Raw genomic sequence first — 24065 nt, 5'->3', positions numbered from 1 at the left:
TTTGTACATATATTTTTATAGAAACTTAAAACGTTATTTTATGTGTATTTTGTATATGTTTTCTCATACAAATTTACATTATTTAATTACTTTTTTGTTTATTTATTTTGATACGAATGACTTGATTATTTGTGTATTGGGTAAATATTTTTTTTATACGTATTTACATTACTTAATGTGTATTGTGTTTATATATTTTTTTACAAATCTATGTTATTATAATTTTTATGTGTATTTGTTAAAAATATTTTGAAACGAATTTACTTTATTTTATGTATTTTGTATATATATTTCAATTCAAATTTAGCTTATTTTCTGTGTATTTTGTATATCTATTTTCATACAAATTTAATTACTTCTGTGTATTTTTGTATATAGTTTTATACAAATTTACGTTATTTTATGTGCATTTTGTATATTTATATTTATAGAAATACACATTCTCTTATTGGTATTTTGTTTATTTATATTTATACGAATTTACATTATTTTATGTGTATTTTGTATACATTTTTGATTCGTATTTACTTAATTTTATTTGTATTTTGTATATATATATATTTATAGAATTCTACGTTATTTTATGTGTATTCGTATATATATTTTGAAACAAATTTACATTGTTTTATATGTATTTTGCATATCTATTTCAATATAAATTTACCTTATTGTATGTGCATTTTGTATATTTATTTTAATACAAATTCAAATATTTTATATGTATTTTGGTATATATAATTTCAAAAAAAATGCGTTATTTTATAGGTATTTTGCATCTTAGTCTTCATACAAATGTACATTATTTTATTAATATTCTGTGTATATATTTTGATACGATTTTATATTATACTATTTGTGTTTTGTATATATTTTTTTATACATATTTTCATTATTTAATGTGTATTTTTATATATATTTTATACAAATTAACGTTATTTTAAGTGTATTTGTTTATATAATTTCATTCAAATTTACATTATTTTCAGTGTATTTTGTATATGTATTTAAATACAAATTTACCTAGTTTTATGTGTATTCTGTATATTTATTTTCATACAAATTTAAATTATTTTTGTGTTTTTTTGTATATACATATAGAGTAAATTTCTATGAAAATATATATTCAAAATACATATAAAATTATGTAAATAAGTATAAAAATATATATATCAAATACACCTAAAAAATGAAAATTCGTATGAAAATAAATAAACAAAATTCCGATAAAACAACGTATATTTGTAGGAAAATAAATATACAAAATACACATAAAATTACGAAAATTTGAATAAAAATATATACAAAAAAACAAAAAAAAAAATTTCAATTTGTATGAAAACAGATATACAAAATACACATATAATTAGTTAAATTTGTATTTAAATACACATACACATACACATAAAATAATGTAAATTTGTTCGTTCTTTTATCGGAATTTTGTTTATTGATTTTGATACGAATTTTCAATATTTTATGTTTATTTGATATATATATATATATATATATATATATATATATATATATATATATATATATATATATATATATATATATATATATATATATATATATATATATATATATATATATATATATATATATATATATATATATATATATATATATATATATATATATATATATATATATATATATATATATATATATATATATATATATATATATATATATATATATATATATATATATATATATATATATATATATATATATATATTTTTTTTTAAACTTATTTACATAATTTTATATGTATTTTTAATATATATTATCATAGAAATTTACTCTATTTTATGTGTATTCGTATATATATTTTGATACAAATTTACATTATTTATGTGTATTCTGCATATCTATTTCAATACAAATTTTCTTTATTGTATGTGCCTTTTGTATATTTATTTTGATACAAATTTAATTATTTTATGTGTATTTTTGTATATATAGTTTTAAACAAATATGCGTTATTATATGGGTATTTTGCATTTTTATTTTCATACAAATTTACATTATTTTATTGATAGTCTGTTTATTTATTTTGATACGATTTTACGTTAGTCTGTGTATTTTGTATACATATTTTTAGACATATTTCCCTTTTTTAATGTATATTTTGTACATATATTTTATGGAAATCTACGTTATCTTATGTGTATTTGTTTATATAGTTTCATACAAATTTACATTATTTTATGTGTATTTTGTATATGTATTTCAATAAAAATTTATCTAATTTCATGTGTATTTTGCATATCTATTTTCAAACAAATTTAAATTATTTTTGTGTATTTTTGTATATATTTTTATACAAATTTTTGTTATTTTATTTGTAGTTTCTATATATATTTTCCTACAAATATACATTCTTTTAGAAGAAATTTTGTTTATTTATTTTGATACGAATTTACATTATTTTATGTGTATTTTGTATATATATTTTTCTATGTATTTACATTATTTAATGTGTATTTTGTATATATATTTTCATAAAAATTTACGTTATTTTATTGTGCGTATTCGTATATATTTTGATACAAATTTACTTTATTTTATGTGGTTTTGCATATCTATTTCAATAAAAATCTACCTTATTGTATGTGTATTTTGTATATTTATTTTAATACAAATTTAATTATTTTATGTGTATTTTTGTATATATATTTTTTTATATATAAGTTTTTTTATGGGTATATTGCATCTTCAATTTTATAAATTTTTACATTATTTAATGTGTATTTTGTTTATATATTTTTATACAAATTTACGTTATTATATGTGTATTTGAATATATATTTTGATACATATTTGATATATATTTATTTCAATTCAAATTTAGCTTATTTTATGTGTCTTTTGTATATCTATTTTCATACAATTTTTTTTGTTTATTTTTGTATATAGTTTTATACAATTTTACGTTATTTTATGTGTATTTTGTATATTTATATTTATACAAGTACACATTCTTTTATTGGCATTTAGTTTATTTATTTTGATACGAATTTACATTATTTTTTGTGTATTTTGTATACATTTTCTTATACGTATTTACTTCATTTTATGTGTATTTTGTATATATATTTTTATAGAAATCTACGTTATTTTATGTGTATTCGTATATATATTTTGAAAGAAATTTACATTGTTTTATATGTATTTTGCATATCTATTTCAATACAAATTTACCTTATTGTATGTTCATTTTGTATATCTATTGTAATACAAATTTAAATATTTTGTGTATTTTGATATATATATTTTCATAAAAAATGCGTTGTTTTATGGGTATTTTGCATCTTTATTTTCATACAAATTTACATTATTTTATTAATATTCTGTGCATTTATTTTGATACTATTTTACATTATTCTATTTGTCTTTTGTATATATTTTTTTATACATATTTACATTATTTAATGTGTATTTTATATATATATTTCATACAAATTTACGTTTTTTTAAGTGTATTTGTTTATATTTTCATTCAAATTTACATTATTTTATGTGTATTTTGTATATGTATTTCAATACAAATTTACCTAATTTTATGTGTATTTTGTATATTAATTTTCATACAAATTTAAATTATTTTTTGTGTATTTTTGTAGAGTTTTATACAAATTTACAATATTTAATGTGTATTTTGTATATCTATTTTCATACAAATACACATTCTTTTATTGATATTTTGTTTATTTATTTTGACACGAATTTACATTATTTAATGTGTATTGTGTATATATATTTTATACGTATTTACGTCATTTCATCTATTTTTGTATATATATTTCATATATATATATATATATATATATATATATATATATATATATATATATATATATATATATATATATATATATATATATATATATATATATAGATATATATATATATATATATATATATATATATATATATATATATATATATATATATATATATATATATATATATATATATATATATATATATATATATGAGTTATTATATATATTTGTATATCTATTTTCATACAAATTTAATTACTTTTGTGTATTTTTGTAGATACTTTTATATCAATTTATGTTGTTTTATGTGTATTTTGTGCATTTATATTTATACAAATACACATTCTTTTATTAGTATTTTGTTTATTTATTTCGATAAGAGTTTACATTATTTTATGTGTATTTTGTACACATGTTTTTATGCGTATTTACCTCATTTTATGTGTATTTTGTATATATATCTTTACAAAAATCTGCGTTATTTTATGTGTTTTCGTATATATATTTTGAAACAAATTTAAATTGTTTTATATGTATTTTGCATATCTATTTCAATACAAATTTACCTTATAGTGTGTGCATTTCGTATATTTATTTTAATACAAATTCAAATAACGCATTTTTTTAAAAAATGCGTTATTTTATGGGTATTTTGGATCTTTATTTTCATGCAAATTTATATTATTTTATTAATAATCTGTGTATTTATTTTGATACGATTTTACATTATTCTATTTGTGTTTTGTATATATTTTTTTATACATATTTACATTATTTAATGTATATTTTGTATATATATTTCATACAATTTTACGTTATATTAAGTGTATTTGTTTATATTTTCATTCAAACTTACATTATTTTATATGTGTATTTTTATATGTATTTGAATACAAATTTGCCTAATTTTATATGTATTTTGCATATCTATTTTCAAACAAATTTAAATAATTTTTGTGTGTTTTGTATATATTTTATACAAATTTTTGTTATTTATTTGTATTTTCTATATATATTTTCCAACAAATATACGTTCTTTTATTGGAATTTTATCTATTTATTCTGATACGAATTTACTTTATTTTATGTGTATTTTGTATATATATTTTTCTACGTATTTACATTATTTTATGTGTATTTTGTATATATATTTTCATAATTTTTTATAGTGTGTATTCGTATATAATTTGATACAAATTTTATACAAATTCCTGTTATTTTATGTGTATTTGTATATATATTTTCATACAAATCTACATTATTTTATGTGCATTTTACATATATTTCATTACAAATATCAATAAAATAATGTAAATTTGTATGAAAATAAAATGCAAAATACCCATATAATAACGCATATATGCATAAAATATATATACAAAATACACATGAAATAATTAAATTTGTATTGAAATAAATATACAAAATGCATATACAATAAAGTAATTACATTGAAATACATATAAAATACACATCAATAATGTAAATTTGTATCAAAATATATACGAATACACATAAAATAGAGTAAATTTCTATGAAAATATACATACAAAATACATATAAAATGATGTAAATAGTATAAAAATATATATACCAAATACACCTAAAATAATGTAAATTCGTATCAAAATAAACAAACAAAATTCCGATAAAAGAACGTATATTTGTAGGAAAATAAATATACAAAATACACATAAAATAACGAAAATTTGTATAAAATATATACAAACACAAACAAAAATCATTTCAATTTTATGAAAATTGATATACAAAATACATATAATTAGTTAAATTTGTACAAATTTGTACATGTACAAAATACACATAAAATAATGAAAATTTGTATGAAATGAATACAAATACACATAAAATAACGTACATTTGTATTAAATATATATACAAAATACACATAGAAAATAATGTAAAATCGTATCAAAATAAATACACAAAATATAAATAAAATAATGTAAATTTGTATGAAAATGAAGATGCAAAATACCAATAAAATAAAGCATATTTTTATAAAAATACATATACATAAATACACATTCAATAATTAAATTTGTAGTAAAATTAATATACAAAATGCACATACAATAAGGTAAATTTTTAGAAAAAAATATGCAAAATACACATAAAACAATGTAAATTTGTTTCAAATTATATATACGAATACATATAAATAACGCAGATTTCTATAGAAATATATATACAAAATACACTTGAGATGCTGTAAATACGTATAAAAATATATATACAAAATAAACTAAATAATGTAAATTCGTGTCAAAATAAATAAACAAAATATCAATAAAGAATGTGTATTTGTATGAAAATATACAAAATACATAAATAACGTAAATTTGTATAAAACTATATACAAAAATACACAAAAATAATTTAAATTTGTTTGAAAATAAGTATACAAAATACACATAAAATTAGGTAAATTTGTATTGAAATACATTTACAAAATACACATAAAATAATGTAAATTTGAATGAAAATATATAAATATATAATAGAAGACCCACCCTTCAGGAACTTAACGACTCAAGGCTGGAGGCTGCAGAACGCTTAGCCTCAGGCCTTACTATTATTTCCGATTGGGGCAAGAAGAACCTGGTGTCCTTCAACGCCTCAAAAACACAGTTTCTCCACCTATCCACTCGACACAATCTTCCAAACAACTATCCCCTATTCTTTGACAACACCCAGCTATCACCTTCCTCAACACTAAACATCCTCGGTCTGTCCTTAACTCAAAATCTCAACTGGAAACTTCATATCTCATCTCTTACTAAATCAGCTTCTCGAGGCTGGGCGTTCTGTACTGTCTCCGCCAGTTCTTCTCCCTGCACAGTTGCTGTCCATATACAGGGCCTTGTCCGCCCACGTATGGAGTATGCATCTCATGTGTGGGGGCTGCACTCACAGCTCTTCTGGACAGAGTGGAGGCCAAGGCTCTTCGTCTCATCAGCTCTCCTCCTCATACTGATAGTCTTCTACCTCTTAAATTCCGCAATGTTGCCTCTCTTTCTATCTTCTATCGATATTTCCACGCTGACTGCTCTTCTGAACTTGCTAACTGCATGCCTCCCCGTCCCGCACCCCTGCTGCACTCGACTATCTACATGCTCATCCCAATACAGTCCAAACCCCTTATGTAAGAGTTAAACAGCATCTTCACTCTTTCATCCCTCACGCTGGTAAACTCCGGAACAACCATCCTTCATCTGTATTTCCTCCTGCCCACGACTTGAACTCTTTCAAGAGGAGGGTATCAGGACACCTCTCCTCCTGTATTTGATCTTCCTTTCGACACCTCTTTTGTTTTACTTTAGAGCAGCGAGAAGCTTTTTTTTTTATTATTGTTTTTTTTGTGTGCCCTTGAGCTGCCTCCTTTGTTGTAAAAAAATAACGAAAATTTGTATAAAATATATATGCAAGATAAACATTAAATAATATAAATGTGTATAAAAAAATATATACAAAAAACAAATAGAATAATGTAAAATCGTATCAAAATAAATACACAGAATATCAATAAAATAATGTAAATTTGTATGACAATAAAGATGCAAAATTCCCAAAAAATATCGCAAAAAATATATATACCAAAATACACATAAAATATTTAAATTTGTATTGAAATAAATATACAAAATGCACATACAATATGGTAAATTAGTATTGAAATAGATATGCAAAATACATATAAAACAATTTAAATTTGTTTCAAAATATATATACGAATACACATAAAATAATGTAAACTCGTGTCAAAATAAATAAACAAAATACCAATAAAAGAATGTGTATTTGTATAAATATAAATATATATAATACACATAAAATAACGTAAATTGATATAAAATAAATAAACAAAATACACAAAAAATTAAATTTGTATGAAAATAGATATACAAATTACACATAAAATAACTCATATTTGTAAAAAATATATACAAAATACACATAAAATAATTAAATTTATATTAAAATAAATATACAAAATATTTTTTACTATAAGGTAAATTTGTATTGATATAGATACAAATGTTTATAATCTTTAATCAAAATAGATAGAATACACACAATAAAATAACGTAAATTTTATGAAAATATTTAAACAAAATACATAAAATAATGTAAATACGTAGAAAATATATACAAAATACACATAAAATAATGTAAATTGTATCAAAATAAATAAACAAAATTCCAATAAAAATATATATATATATATATATATATATATATATATATATATATATATATATATATATATATATATATATATATATATATATATATATATATATATATATATATATATATAAAATACACATGAAATAATCTAAATTCGTATCGAAATAAATGAACAAAATACCGATAAAATAATGTAATTTTGAATGAAAATATATATAGAAAATACACATAAAATAACGTAAATACAAATAAATATATGCACAATAAATGATTTGAATTTGAATGAAAATAGATATAAAAATAAACATAAAATAAGGCAAATTTGTAATGAAATATATATACAAAATACACATAAAATAATGTAGATTTGTTTCAAAATATATATACGAATACACATAAAATAACGTAGATTTCTATAGAAATATATATACAAAATACACATGAAATGATGTAAATAAGTATAAAAATATATATACAAAATACACATTAAATAATGTAAATTCGTGTCAAAATAAATAAGGAAAATATCAATAAAAGAATGTGTATTTGTATGAAAATACATATACAAAATACACATAAAATAACATAAATTTGTATAAAACTATATATAAAAATACACAAAAATAAATATAATTTGTATGAAAATAAAAATACAAAATACACATAAAATTAGGTAAATTTGTATAGAAATACATATACAAAATACACATAAAATAATTTAAATTTGAATGAAAATATATAAACAAATACACTTAAATTAACGTAAATTTGTATAAAATATATATACAAAATACTCATTAAATAATGTAAATATGTATAAAAATATATATACAAAACACAAACAGAATAATGTAAAGTCGTATCATAATAAATACACAGAATGTAAATAAAATAATGTAAATTTGTATGAAAATAAAGATGCAAAATACCCATAAAATAACGATTTTTTTTTAAATATACAAAATACACATTAAAGGATGTAAATACGTATAAATTTATATATATATATATATATATATATATATATATATATATATATATATATATATATAGATATATATATATATATATATATATATATATATATATATATATATATATATATATATATATATATATATATATATATATATATATATATATATATATATATACAAAATAATGTAAATTCGCGTCAAAATAAATAAACAAAATATCAATAAAAGAATGTGTATTTGTATGAAAATAAATATACAAAATACACATAAGATAACATAAATTTGTATAAAACTATATACAAAAATACACAAAAATAATTTAAATTTGTATGAAAATAAATATACAAAATACACATAAAATTAGGTAAATTTGTATAGAAATACATATACAAAATACACATAAAATAATGTAAATTTGAATGAAAATACATAAACAAATACACTTAAAATAACGTAAATTTGTATAAAAAATTAATACAAAACAGAAATAGAATAATGTAAAATCGTATCAAAATAAATACACAGAATATTAATAAAATAATGTAAATTTGTATGAAAATAAAGAAGCAAAATACCCATAAAATAACGCATTTTTTTTTTTAAAATATATATACAAAAATACATATAAAAAAATGTATTTGTATTAAAATAAATATACACAATTCACATACAATAAGGTAAATCTGTATTGAAATAGATATGCAAAATACATATAAAACAATGTAAATTTGTTTCAAAATATATATACGAATACACATAAAATAACGTAGATTTGTATAAAAATATATATACAAAATACACATAAAATGAAGTAAATACGTATAAAAAAATGTATACAAAATACACATAAAATAATGTAAATTCGTATCAAAATAAATAAACAAAATACCAATAAAAGCATGTGTATTTGTATAAATATAAATATATAAAATACACATAAAATAACGTAAATTTGTATAAAACTATATACAAAAATACACAGAAGTAATTAAATTCGTATGAAAATAGATATAAAAAATACAGATAAAATAAGCTAAATTTGAATTGAAATATATATACAAAATACATGAAATAAAGTAAATTTGTATCAAAATATTTATACAAATACACATATAATAAGGTAAATTTGTATGAAAATATTTAAACAAAATACACATTAAATAATGTAAATACGTGTAAAAAAATATGTACAAAATAGACATATAATCATGTAACTCGTATCAAAATAAATAAACAAAATACCAATAAAATAATATAAATTTATATGAGTAAACGTGTATGTTGTATATTTTTTCAATACAAATTTACCTTATTATATACGCATTTTGAATATTAATTTTAATACAAATTTAATTATTCGATGTGTATTTTTGTCTCAGTATTTTTATAAACATATGCTTTATTTAATGGGTATTTTGCATCTTTATTTTCATACCAATTTACATTATTTTATTGATATTCTGCTAATTCATTTTGATACGAATTGACATTATTCTGTGTGTATTTTGTACAATAAGGTAAATTTGTATTGAAAAAATATGCAAAATACACAAAAAAGTGTAAATTTGTTTAAAAATTTATATACGAATACACATAAAATAACGTAGATTTCTATAGAAATATATATACAAAATACACATGAAATGATGTAAATACGTATAAAAATATATATACAAAATACACATTAAATAATTTAAACTCGCATCAAAATAAATAAACAAAATATCAATAAAAGAATGTGTATTTGTATGAAAATAGATATACAAAATACTCATAAAATAACCTAAGTTTGTATAAAACTATATACAAAAAAACACAAAAATAATTAAAATTTGTATGAAAATAAATATACAAAATACACATAAAATTAGGTAAATTTGTATTGAAATACATATACAAAATATACATAAAATAATGGAAATTTGAATGAAAATATATAAACATATACACTTAAAATAACGTAAATTTGTATCAAATATATATACAAAAATACACATTAAATAATGTAAATATGTATAAAAAAATATATACAAAACACAAATATGCACATCAAATAAAGTAAATTTGCATCAAAATATATATACAAAACACACATTAAATAATGTAAATGCGTATAAAAAAATGTATAAAAAATACCTTTGAAATAATCTAAATTCGTATCGAATTAAATTAACAAAATACCAATAAAATAATGTAGTTTTGGATGAAAATGTATATAGAAAATACAAATAAAATAACCTAAATATAAATACAAATATACACATAAAATAATTTAAAATTGCATGAAATGAATATATGAAACAAACATAAAATAAGGTAAATTTGTAATGAAATATATGTAAAAATACACATAAAATAATTTAAATTTGTATGAAAATATGTATTCAAATACACATAAAATAACATGAATTTGTATAAAATTTGTATCAAAATATATACGAGCACACAATAAAATAACGCAAATTTTTATGAAAATATATATCCAAAATACACATAAAATAATGTAAATACGTAGAAACATATATATACAAAATAGACATAAAGTAATGGAAATTCGTATCAAAATAAATAAACAAAATTGCAATAATAGAATGTATATATGTAGGAAAATATATATACAAAATACAAATAAAATAACTATAATTTGTATAAAAATTCATACAAAAATACGCAAAAATAATTTAAATTTGTTTGAAAATAGATAGGCAAAATACACATAAAATTAGGCAAATTTGGATTGAAATACATATACAAAACACTCATAAAATAATGTAATTCTGTGTGAAAATATATAAACAATGTATTTAAATACATTTACAAAATACACATCAAATAGTGTAAATTTGAATTAAAATATATATACATATACTCTTAAATTAACGTAAATTTGTATAAAATATATATATAAAATCACATTAAATAATGTAAATATGTTTACAAAAATATATACAAAACACAAATAGAATAATGTAAAATCGTATCAAAATAAATAAACAGAATATTAATAAAATAATGTAAATTTGTATGAAAATTAAGATGCAAAATACCCCAAAAATAGCGCATTCTTTATAAAAATATATATACCAAAACACACATAAAATATTTGAATTTGTATTAAAATAAATATACGAAATGCACACACAATAAAATAAATTTGTATTGAAATAGATATGCAAAATACATATAAAACAATGTAAATTTGTTTCAAAATATATATACGAATACACATAAAATAACGCATATTTCTATAAAGATATATATACAAAATACACATAAAATGAAGTAAATACGTATAAAAAAATGTGTACAAATTACACATAAAATAATGTAAACTCGTATCGAAATAAATAAACAAAATACTAATAAAAGAATGTGTATTTGTATAAATATAAATATACAAAATACACATAAAATAACGTAAATTGATATAAAAGTATATACAAAAATACACAAATTTAGTTTATTTTATGTGTATTTTGTATATCTATTTTCATACAAATTTAACTACTTTTGTGTATTTTTGTATATAGTTTTATATAAATTTATAATATTTTATGTGTATTTTGTATATTTATTTTTATACAAATACACATTTTTTTATTGGTATTTTGTTTATTTATTTTGGTACGAATTTATATTATTTTATGTGTATTTTGTATACATTTTTTATACGTATTTACTTCATTTTATGTGTATTTTGTATATATATATTTTAAAGAAATCTACGTTATTTTATGTGTATTCGTATATATATTTTGAAACAAATTTTACATTGTTTTATATGTATTTTGCATATCTATTTCAATATAAATTTACCTTATTGTATACAAAAATACACAAAAATAATTTAAATTTGTATGAAAAGAAATATACAAAATACACGTAAAATTAGGTAAATTTGTATTGAAATATTTATACAAAATACACATCAAATAATGGAAATTTGAATGAAAATATATAAACAAACACACTTAAAATAACGTAAATTTGTATAAAATATATATGCAAGATACACATTAAATAACGTAAATGTGTATAAAAAAATATATACAAAAAACAAATAGAATAATGTAAAATCGTATAAAAATAAATACATAGAATATCAATAAAATAATGTAAATTTGCATGAAAATAAAGATACAAAATTTCCAAAAAATATCGCATTTTTTATAAAAATATACATACCAAAATACACATAAAATATTTAAATTTGTATTGAAATAAATATACAAAATGCATATACAGTAAGGTAAATTTGTATTGAAAGAGATATTCAACAATACATATAAAACAATGTAAATTTGTTTCAAAATATATATACGAATACACATAAAATAACGTAGATTTCTATAAAAATATATACAAAATACACATAAAATGAAGTAAATACGTATAAAAAAATGAATACAAAATACACATAAAAATCGTATCAAAATAAATAAACAAAATACCAGTAAAAGAATATGTATTTGTATAAATATAAATATACAAAATACACAAAAAATATCGTAAATTTGTATAAAACTATATACAAAAATACACAGAAGTAATTAAATCTGTATGAAAATATATATACAAAATACAGCTAAAATAAGATAAATTTGAATTGAAATGTACATACAAAATACATAAAATAATGTAAATCTGTATCAAAATATTTATACAAATACATATAATAACGTAGATTTGTTTAAAAATAAATAAACAAAATACACATTAAATAATGTAAATACGTATAAAAAATATGTACAAAATACACATATAATCATGTAATTCGTATCAAAATAAATAAACAAAAAAACAATAAAATAATGTAAATTTGTATGAGAATACATATACAAATAACGCAAATTTCTATAAAAATATATGTACAAAAATGCACATAAAATAAAGTAAATTTGCATAAAAATATATATACAAAACCCACACTAAATAATGTAAATGCGTACATGAAATAACCTAAATTTGTGTAAAACTATATACAAAAATACACACAAATAATTTAAATTTGTTTGAAAAGAAATATACAAAATACACATAAAATTAGGTAAATTTGTATTGAAATACATATACAAAATACACATCAAATAATGTAAATTTGAATGAAAATATATAAACAAATACACTTAAAATAACGTAAATTTATATAAAATATATATGCAAGATACACATTAAATAATGTAAATGTGTATAAAAAAATATATACAAAAAACAAATAGAATAATGTAAAATCGTATCAAAATAAATACACAGAATATCAATAAAATAATGTAAGTTTGTATGAAAATAAAGATGCAAAATTCCCAAAAATTATCGCATTTTTTATAAAAATATATATACCAAAATACACATAAAATATTTAAATTTGTATTGAAATACATATACAAAATGCATATACAGTAAGGTAAATTTGTATTGAAAGAGATATTCAAAAATACATATAAAACAATGTGAATTTGTTTCAAAATATATATACGAATACATATAAAATAAAGTAGATTTCTATAGAAATATATATACAAAATACATATGAAATTATGTAAATACGTATTAAAATATATATACAAAATACATATCAAATAATGTAAGCTCGTGTCAAAATAAATAAACAAAATATCATGAAAAGAATGTGTATTTGTATGAAAATATATAATAGATAATTAATTTGTATAAAATATATATGCAAGATACACATTAAATAATGTAAATATGTATAAAAAAGTATATACAAAAAACAAATAGAATAATGTAACATCGTATCAAAATAAATACACCGAATATTAATAAAATAATGTAAATTTGTATGAAAATAAAGATGCAAAATTCCCATAAAATAGCGCATTTCTTATAAAAATATATATACCAAAATACACATAAAATATTTAAATTTGTATTGAAATAAATATACAAAATGCACATACAATAAGGTAAATTTGTATTGAAAGAGATATGCAAAAATACATATGAAACAATGTAAATTTCTTTCAAAATATATATACGAATACAAATATAAATCGTAGATTTCTATAAAAATATATATACAAAATACACATAAAGTTAAGTAAATACGTAAAAAAAAATGTATACAAAATACACATAAAATTATGTAAATTCGAATTAAAATAAATAGACAGAATACCAATAAAAGAATGTGTATTTGGATAAATATAAATATACAAAATACACATACAAAATAAATATAAAATAAGGTAGATTTGTAATAAAATATATGTACAAAATACACATAAAATAATGTAAATTTATATGAAAATATATATACAAATACATATAAAATACCATGAATTTGTATAAAAATATATATTCAAAATAAATATTAAATAATGTAAAAGCGTATAAAAATATATATACAAAGTACATATACAATCATGTAAATTCGTATCAATATAAATCAACAAAACACCAATAAAATAATATATATTTGAATGAAAATAAATTTACAAAATACACATAACTAAAATTTGTATTAAAATATATACAAAAATACATAGAAATAATTTGAGTTTGTATGAAAATAGATATACAAAATACACATAAAACTAGGTAAATTTCTTTTGAAATGAATATACAAAATAGCCATAAAATATTGTAAATTTGTGTCAAAATATATAAACAAATACTCATAAAATAACGTAAATTTGTATGAAAAATATATACTAAATACACATAGAATAATGTCAATTCGTATCAAAATGAATGAGCAGAATATCAATAAAATAATGTAAATTTGTATGAAAATAAAGATGCAAAATACCCAAAAAATAAAGCATATGTTTATAAAAATACAGATACAAAAATACATCTCGAATTATTAAATTTGTATTAAAATTAATATACAAAATGCGTATATAATAAGGTAAATTTGTATTGAAAAAATATGCAACATACACGTTTACTCATACAAATTTATATTATTTTATTGGTATTTTGTTTATTTATTTTTATACGAATTACATGATTATATATGTGTATTGTACATATTTTTTTTATACGTATTTACATTATTAATGTGTATTTTGTTTATATATTTTCATACAAATTTACGTTATTATATGTGTATTTGTTTAAATATCTTTATAAAAATTTACTTTATTTCATGTATTTTGTATATATATTTCAATTCAAATTTAGCTTATTTTGTGTGTATATTGTATATATTTTCATACAAATTTAATTACTTTTGTGTATTTTTGAATATAGTTTTATATAAATTTACGGTAATTTATGTGTATTTTGTATATTTATATTTATACAAATACACATTCTTTTATTGGTATTTTGTTTATTTATTTTGATACGAGTTTACATTATTTTATGTGTATTTGTATACATTTTTTTATACGTATTTACTTCATTTTATGTGTATTTTGTATATATATTTTTATAGAAATCTACGTTATTTTATGTGTATTCGTACACATATTTTGAAACAAATTTACATTGCTTTATATGTATTTTGCATATCTATTTCAATACAAATTTACCTTATTGTATGTTTTTTATATATTTATTTTAATACAAATCTAATTTTTTTATGTGTATTTTGGTATATATATTTTTATAAATAAAAAAAAAAGCGTTATTATATGAATATTTTGTCTCTTTATTTTCATATAAATTTACATTATTTTATTAATATTCTGTGTATTTATTTTGATACGATTTTACATTATTCTATTTGTGTTTTGTATATATTTTTTTATACAAATTTACGTTATTTTAAGTGTATTTGTTTATATATTTTCACTCAAATCTACATTATTTTATGTGTATTTTGTATATGTATTTCCATACAAATTTACATAATTTTATGTGTATTTTGTATATTTATTTTCATACAAAATTAAAATATTTTTGTGTATTTTTGTATATAGTTTTATACAAATTTAGGTTATTTTGTGTGTATTTTAAATATCTATTTTCATACAAATACACATTCTTTTATTGATATTTTGTTTATTTATTTTGACGCGAATTTACATTATTTAATGTGTATTTTGTATATATATATTTTTATACGTATTTACATCATTTCATGTGTATTTTGTATATATATTTCTATATAAATCAACGTTATTTTATGTGTATTCGTATATATATTTTGAAACAAATTTACACTGTTTATGTGTATTTTGCGTATTTTTTCAATACAAATTTACCTTATTGTATGTGCATTTTGTATATTAATTTTAATACAAATTTAATTATTCTATGTGTATTTTTGTATATGTATTTTTTTTTAAAATATGCTTTATTTTATGGGTATTTTGCATCTTTGTTTTCATACAAATTTAAATTATTTTATTGATATTCTGTGTACTTATTTTGATACGGTCTTACATTATTCTATGAGTACTTTGTATATATATTTTATACAAATGTACGTTATTTTATGTGTATTTGTTTTCATTTCATACAAATTTACATAATTTTATGTGTATTTTGTACATGTATTAAAATACAAATTTAACTAATTATATGTGTATTACAAATACACATTCTTTTATTGGTATTTTGTTTATCTATTTTGATACGAATTTATATTATTTTATGTGTATTTTGTATGCATTTTTTTTATAAGTATTTACTTCATTTTATTTTATTTTTTTTTATTTTTTATTTTTTTTACAGCAAAGGAGACAGTTCAAGGGCACACAAAAAGCAAACATTAATAAAAAAAAAAAAAGCCCGCTACTCACTGCTCCTAAAAAGAATCCAAAGAGGTGGCCGAAAGATAGGTCAGTTTCGGGAGGAGAGGTGTCCTGATACCCTCCTCTTGAAAGAGTTTAAGTCGTAGGCAGGAGGAAATACAGATGAAGGAAGATTGTTCCAGAGTTTACCAGCGTGAGGGATGAAAGAGTGAAGATGCTGGTTAACTCTTGCATAAGGGGTTTGGACAGTATAGGGATGAGCATGAGTAGAAAGTCGAGTGCAGCGGGGCCGCGGGAGGGGGGGAGGCATGCAGTTAGCAAGTTCAGAAGAGCAGTCAGCGTGGAAATATCGATAGAAGATAGAAAGAGAGGCAACATTGCGGCGGAATTTAAGAGGTAGAAGACTATCAGTATGAGGAGGAGAGCTGATGAGACGAAGAGCCTTAGCCTCCACTCTGTCCAGAAAAGCTGTGTGAGGAGCCCCCACATGAGATGCATTCTACATTCGAGGGCGGACAAGGCCACTGTATATGGACAGCAACTGTGCAGGGGAGAAGAACTGGCGGAGACGGTACAAAACGCCCAGCCTCGAGGAAGCTGATTTAGTAAGAGATGAGATATGAAGTTTCCAGTTGAGATTTTGAGTTAAGGATAGACCGAGAATGTTTAGTGTTGAGGAAGGTGATAGCTGGGTGTTGTCAAAGAATAGTTGATAGTTGTTTGGAAGATTGTGTCGAGTGGATAGGTGGAGAAACTGTGTTTTTGAGGCGTTGAAGGACACCAGGTTCTTCTTGCCCCAATCGGAAATAATAGTAAGGCCTGAGGCTAAGCGTTCTGCAGTCTCCAGCCTTGAGTCGTTAAGTTCCTGAAGGGTGGGTCTTCTATTAAAAGAAGTTGAATAATGCAGAGTGGAATCATCGGCGTAGGAATGGATAGGACAGTTCGTTTTGGAAAGAAGATCATCAATGAACAACAGAAAAAGAGTGGGAGATAGGACAGAACCCTGTGGGGCACCACTGTTAATAGATTTAGGAGAAGAACAGTGACCGTCTACCACGGCAGAAATAGAACGGTCAGAAAGGAAACTGGAGATAAAGGTACAGAGAGAAGGATAGAAACCGTAGGAGGGTAGTTTTGAAAGCAAAGATTTGTGCCAGACCCTATCAAAAGCTTTTGATATGTCCAGCGCAATAGCAAAAGTTTCACCGAAACGGCTAAGAGAGGATGACCAAGAGTCAGTTAAGAAGGCTAGGAGATCACCAGTAGAACGCCCCTTGCGGAACCCATACTGGCGATCAGATAGAAGGTCAGAAGTGGAAAGGTGCTTTTGAATCTTCCGGTTGAGGATTGATTCAAAAGCTTTAGATAAACAAGAAAGTAAAGCAATAGGACGGTAGTTTGAGGGATTGGAGCGGTCACCCTTCTTAGGTACAGGCTGTATGAAGGCATACTTCCAGCAAGAAGGAAAGGTAGATGTTGACAGGCAGAGGCGAAAGAGTTTGACCAGGCAGGGTGACAGCACGGAGGCACAGTTTTAAGGACAATAGGAGGCACTCCATCAGGTCCATAAGCCTTCTGAGGATTGAGGCCAGAGAGGCATAGAAAACATCATTTTGAAGAATCTTTATAACAGGCATAAAGGAGTCAGAGGGGGATGAGTAGGAGGAATATGCCCAGAATCGTCCAGAGTGGAGTTTTTAGAAAAGTTTGAGAGAAGAGTTCAGCCTTAGAGATAGATGAGACGGCAGTGTTGCCGTCAGGACTGAGGAGGAGGAAAGATGAAGAAGTGAAGTTGGAGGAGATGTGTTTGGCTAGATGCCAGAAGTCACGGGAAGAGTTAGAAAGCAAGGTTTTGACATTTTCTATTAATGAAAGAATTTTTGGTTAGTCGGAGAATAGATTTGGCACGATTTCGGGCAGAAATGTAAAGTTCATAATTAGCATTAGTTTGAAGGCTCTGGTACCTTTTGTGAGCTACCTCTCTATCATTGACAGCACGAGAACAAGCGTGATTAAACCAAGGCTTTGTTGCGTGAGGAGTAGAGAAAGAACGAGGAATGTATGCCTCCATTCCAGAGACAATCACCTCTGTGATGCGCTGAGCACACACAGGGGTCTCTATCCTGGAAGCAATAATCATTCCACGGGAAATCGGAAAAGTACATCCTCAGGTCATCCCTCCGAGCTGAAGCAAAATGCCAGAAGCATCGCCTCTTCGGTGGGTCCAGAGGGTGTACAGGAGCGATAGGACAGGATGCAGAAATATGATTGTGATCGGAGGAGCCCAACGGAGAGAACAGTTTGACAGAATAAGCAGAAGGGTTTGAGGTAAGGAAGAGGTCTAGAATGTTGGGCCGATCTCCAAGACGGTCGGGAATACGTGTAGGGTGCTGGACCAACTGCTCTAGGTCGTTGAGGATAGCAAAGTTGTAGGCTTGTTCACCAGGATGGTCAGTGAAAGAGGAAGAAAGCCAAAGCTGGTGGTGAACATTGAAATCTCCTAGGATGGAGATTTCAGCGAAGGGAGAGTGGGTCAAGATGTGCTCCACTTTAGAATTCAAATAGTCAAAGAATTTTACATAGTTGGTAGAGTTAGGTGAGAGGTAAACAGCACAGATGTATTTAGTAATAGAATGACAGTGAAGTCTTAACCAGATGGTGGAAAATTCAGAAGAGTCAAGGTCGTGGGCACGAGAGCAAGTGATGTCGTTGCGCACGTAGGCGCAACATCCAGCTTTGGATTGAAATTTAGGATAGAGATAGTAGGAGGGAACAGAGTAGAGATTGCTGTCAGTAGCCTCAGCAACCTGTGTTTCGGTAAGGAAGAGAAGGTGAGGTTTAGAGGAGGAGAGATGATGTTCCACAGAATGAAAATTAGAGCGAAGACCGCGAATGTTGCAGAAATTGAGAAGAAAGAGGTTCGAGGAGTTATCAAGACACCTCTCGGGTCGGCAGCCAGAAGGAGTCCTCCTGGGGAATTTGTGGTCCCCCAGTCAGGGACTCCGAGGCTTGGTGTATGCGCGCCATTTTGAAATTTTGATTTTGGGAAAAGGTGTATATGTTGTGTGAATGTAGTGTGGTGTGGATAAAGAGAGGATCTGTCTTTAGAGAGCATGCTGAACTACTCTCCGGTGTTGGTGAGACAATAGGGAAAAATGTGTTTTTGTATATATATTTTTATAGAAATCTACGTTATTTTATGTGTATTCGTATATATATTTTGAAACAAATTTACAATGTTTTATATGTATTTTGCATATCTATTTCAATACAAATTTACCTTATTGTATGGGTTTTTTATATATTTATTTTAATACAAATTTAATTTTTTATGTGTATTTTGGTATATATATTTTTATAAATAAAAAAAATGCGTTATCTTATCGGTATTTTGCCTCTTTATTTTCCTACAAATTTACATTATTTTATTAATATTCTGTGTATTTATTTTGATTCGATTTTACATTATTCTGTTTGTGTTTTGTATATATTTTTTTATACAAATTTACGTTATTTTAAGTGTATTTGTTTATGTATTTTCATTCAAATTTACATTATTTTATGTGTATTTTGTATATGTATTTCAATACAAATTTACCGAATTTTATATGTATTTTGTATATCTATTTTCATACAAATTTAAAATATTTTTGAGTATTTTTGCATATAGTTTGATGCAAATTTAGGTTATTTTATGTGTATTTTGTATATCTATTTTCATACAAATACACTTTCTTTTATTGATATTTTGTTTATTTATTTTGACGCGAATTTACATTATTTAATGTGTATTTTGTATATATATTCCTATAGAAATCAACGTTATTTTATGTGTATTCGTATATATTTTTTGAAACAAATTTACACTGTTTTATGTGTATTTTGCGTATTTTTTCAATACAAATTAACCTTATTGTATGTGCATTTTGTATATTAATTTTAATACAAATTTAATTATTCTATGTGTATTTTTGTATATGTATTTTAAAAAAAAATATGCTTTATTTTATGGGTATTTTGCATCTTTATTTTCATTCAAATTGAAATTATTTTATTGATATTCTGTGTACTTATTTTGATACGATTTACATTATTCTATGTGTTTTTAGTATATATATTTTATACAAATGTACGTTATTTTATGTGTATTTGTTTTCATTTCATACAAATTTACATAATTTTACGTGTATTTTGTACATGTATTTAAATACAAATTTAACTAATTATATGTGTATTTTGTATATCTATTTTCATACAAATTGATATTATTATATATTTTTTTTGAATATATTTTTATACAAATTTTCGTTATTTTATGTGTATTTTGGGTATTTATTTTCCTACAAATATACGTTTTTTATCGGAATTTTGTTTATTTATTTTGATACGAATTTACATTATTTTAGGTGTATTTGATATATATATTTTTATACTTATTTACATCATTTGATATGTATTGTGTATGTATATTTTCATAGAAATTTACTCTATTTTAGGTGTATTCGTATATATATTTTGATACAAATTTACATTATTTATGTGTATTTTGCATATCTATTTCTATACAAATTTTCTTTATTGTGTATATGTATTTTTATACATTATTTAATGTTTATTTTGAATATATATTTTCATACTAATTCTTGTTATTTTATGTGTATTTGTATTTATATTTTCATACAAATTTATATTATTTTATGTGTATTTTGTACATATATTTCATTACAAATTTACCTTATTTATGTTTATTTTATATATTTATTTCATTCAATTTTAAATTATTTTATGTGTATATTTGTATTTGTATTTAGGTTATTTTATGTGTATTTTCTATATATATTTTCATCCAAAATTCCATTATTTTTTGGTATTTTATTAATTTGATTCGATACGAATTTAGAATATTTCATTGGTATTTTGTATACATATTTTTATACGCATGTACATTATTTAATGTGTGTTTTGTATAAATATTTTTATGCAAATTTACATTATTTTTTTGATATTCTGTGTATTTATTTTGATACGATTTTACATTATTCTATGTATATTTTGTATAGATATTTTATACAAATGTACGTTATTTTACGTGAATTTGTTTTAATTTCATACAAATTTACATTATTTTATGTGTATTTTGTATATGTATTTCAATACAAATTTACCTAATTTTATATGTATTTTGTATATTTATTTTCATACAAATTTAAAAAAATTTTGTGTATTTTTGAATATAATTTGATACAAATTTAGGTTATTTTATGTGTATTTTGTATATATATTTTCATCCAAATACACATTCTTTTATTGATATTTTGTTTATTTATTTTGACGCGAATTTACATTATTTAATGTGTATTTTGTATATATATTTTTATACGTATTTACATAATTTCATATGTATTTTGTATATATATTCCTATAGAAATCAACGTTATTTTATGTGTATTCGTATATATATTTTGAAACAAATTTACACTGTTTTATGTGTATTTTGCGTATTTTTTCAATACAAATTTACCTTATTTTATGTGCATTTTGTATATTAGTTTTAATACAAATTTAATTATTCTATGTGTATTTTTGTATATGTATTTTAAAAAAAATGCTTTATTTTATGGGTATTTTGCATCTTTATTTTCATACATATTTAAATTAATATATTGATATTCTGTGTAGTTATTTTGATACGATTTTATATTATTCTATGTGTATTTTGTATATATATTTTATACAAATGTACGTTATTTTATGTTTATATGTTTTCATTTCATAAAAATTTACATTATATTATATGTATTTTGTACATGTATTTAAAGACAAATTTAACTAGTTATATGTGTATTTTGTATATCTATTTTCAAACAAATTGAAATTATTTTTGTGTTTTTTTTTTGTATAAATTTTTATACAAATTTTCGTTATTTTATGTATATTTTGAGATAATATTGTATATATAATATTGTAATAAGTTAAATTTACATTTAAATAGATGTAGAAAATACACATAAAATAATGTAAATTTGTATGAAATTAAAACAAATTCACATAAAATAACGTACATACGTATAAAATATATATACAAAATATACATAGAATAATGTAAAATCGTATCAAAATAAATACACAGAATATCAATAAAATAATGTAAATTTCTGTGAAAATAAAGATGCAAAATATCCATGAAATAAATAATATAATAATAAATAATATTTTTTTTAAATTACATATACAAAAATACACATAGAATAATTAAATTTGTATTAAAATTAATATACAAAATGCACATACAATAAGGTAAATTTGTATTGAAAGAATATGCAAAATACACTTAAAACAATGTATATTTGTTTCAAAATATATATACGAATACACATAAAATAACGTAGATTTCTATAGAAATATATATACAAAAT

The sequence above is a fragment of the Eriocheir sinensis genome, unplaced genomic scaffold, assembly GCF_024679095.1.
Source record: "Eriocheir sinensis breed Jianghai 21 unplaced genomic scaffold, ASM2467909v1 Scaffold30, whole genome shotgun sequence".
NCBI lineage: Eukaryota > Metazoa > Arthropoda > Malacostraca > Decapoda > Varunidae > Eriocheir > Eriocheir sinensis.
Note: the sequence above shows the minus strand (reverse complement) of the source record.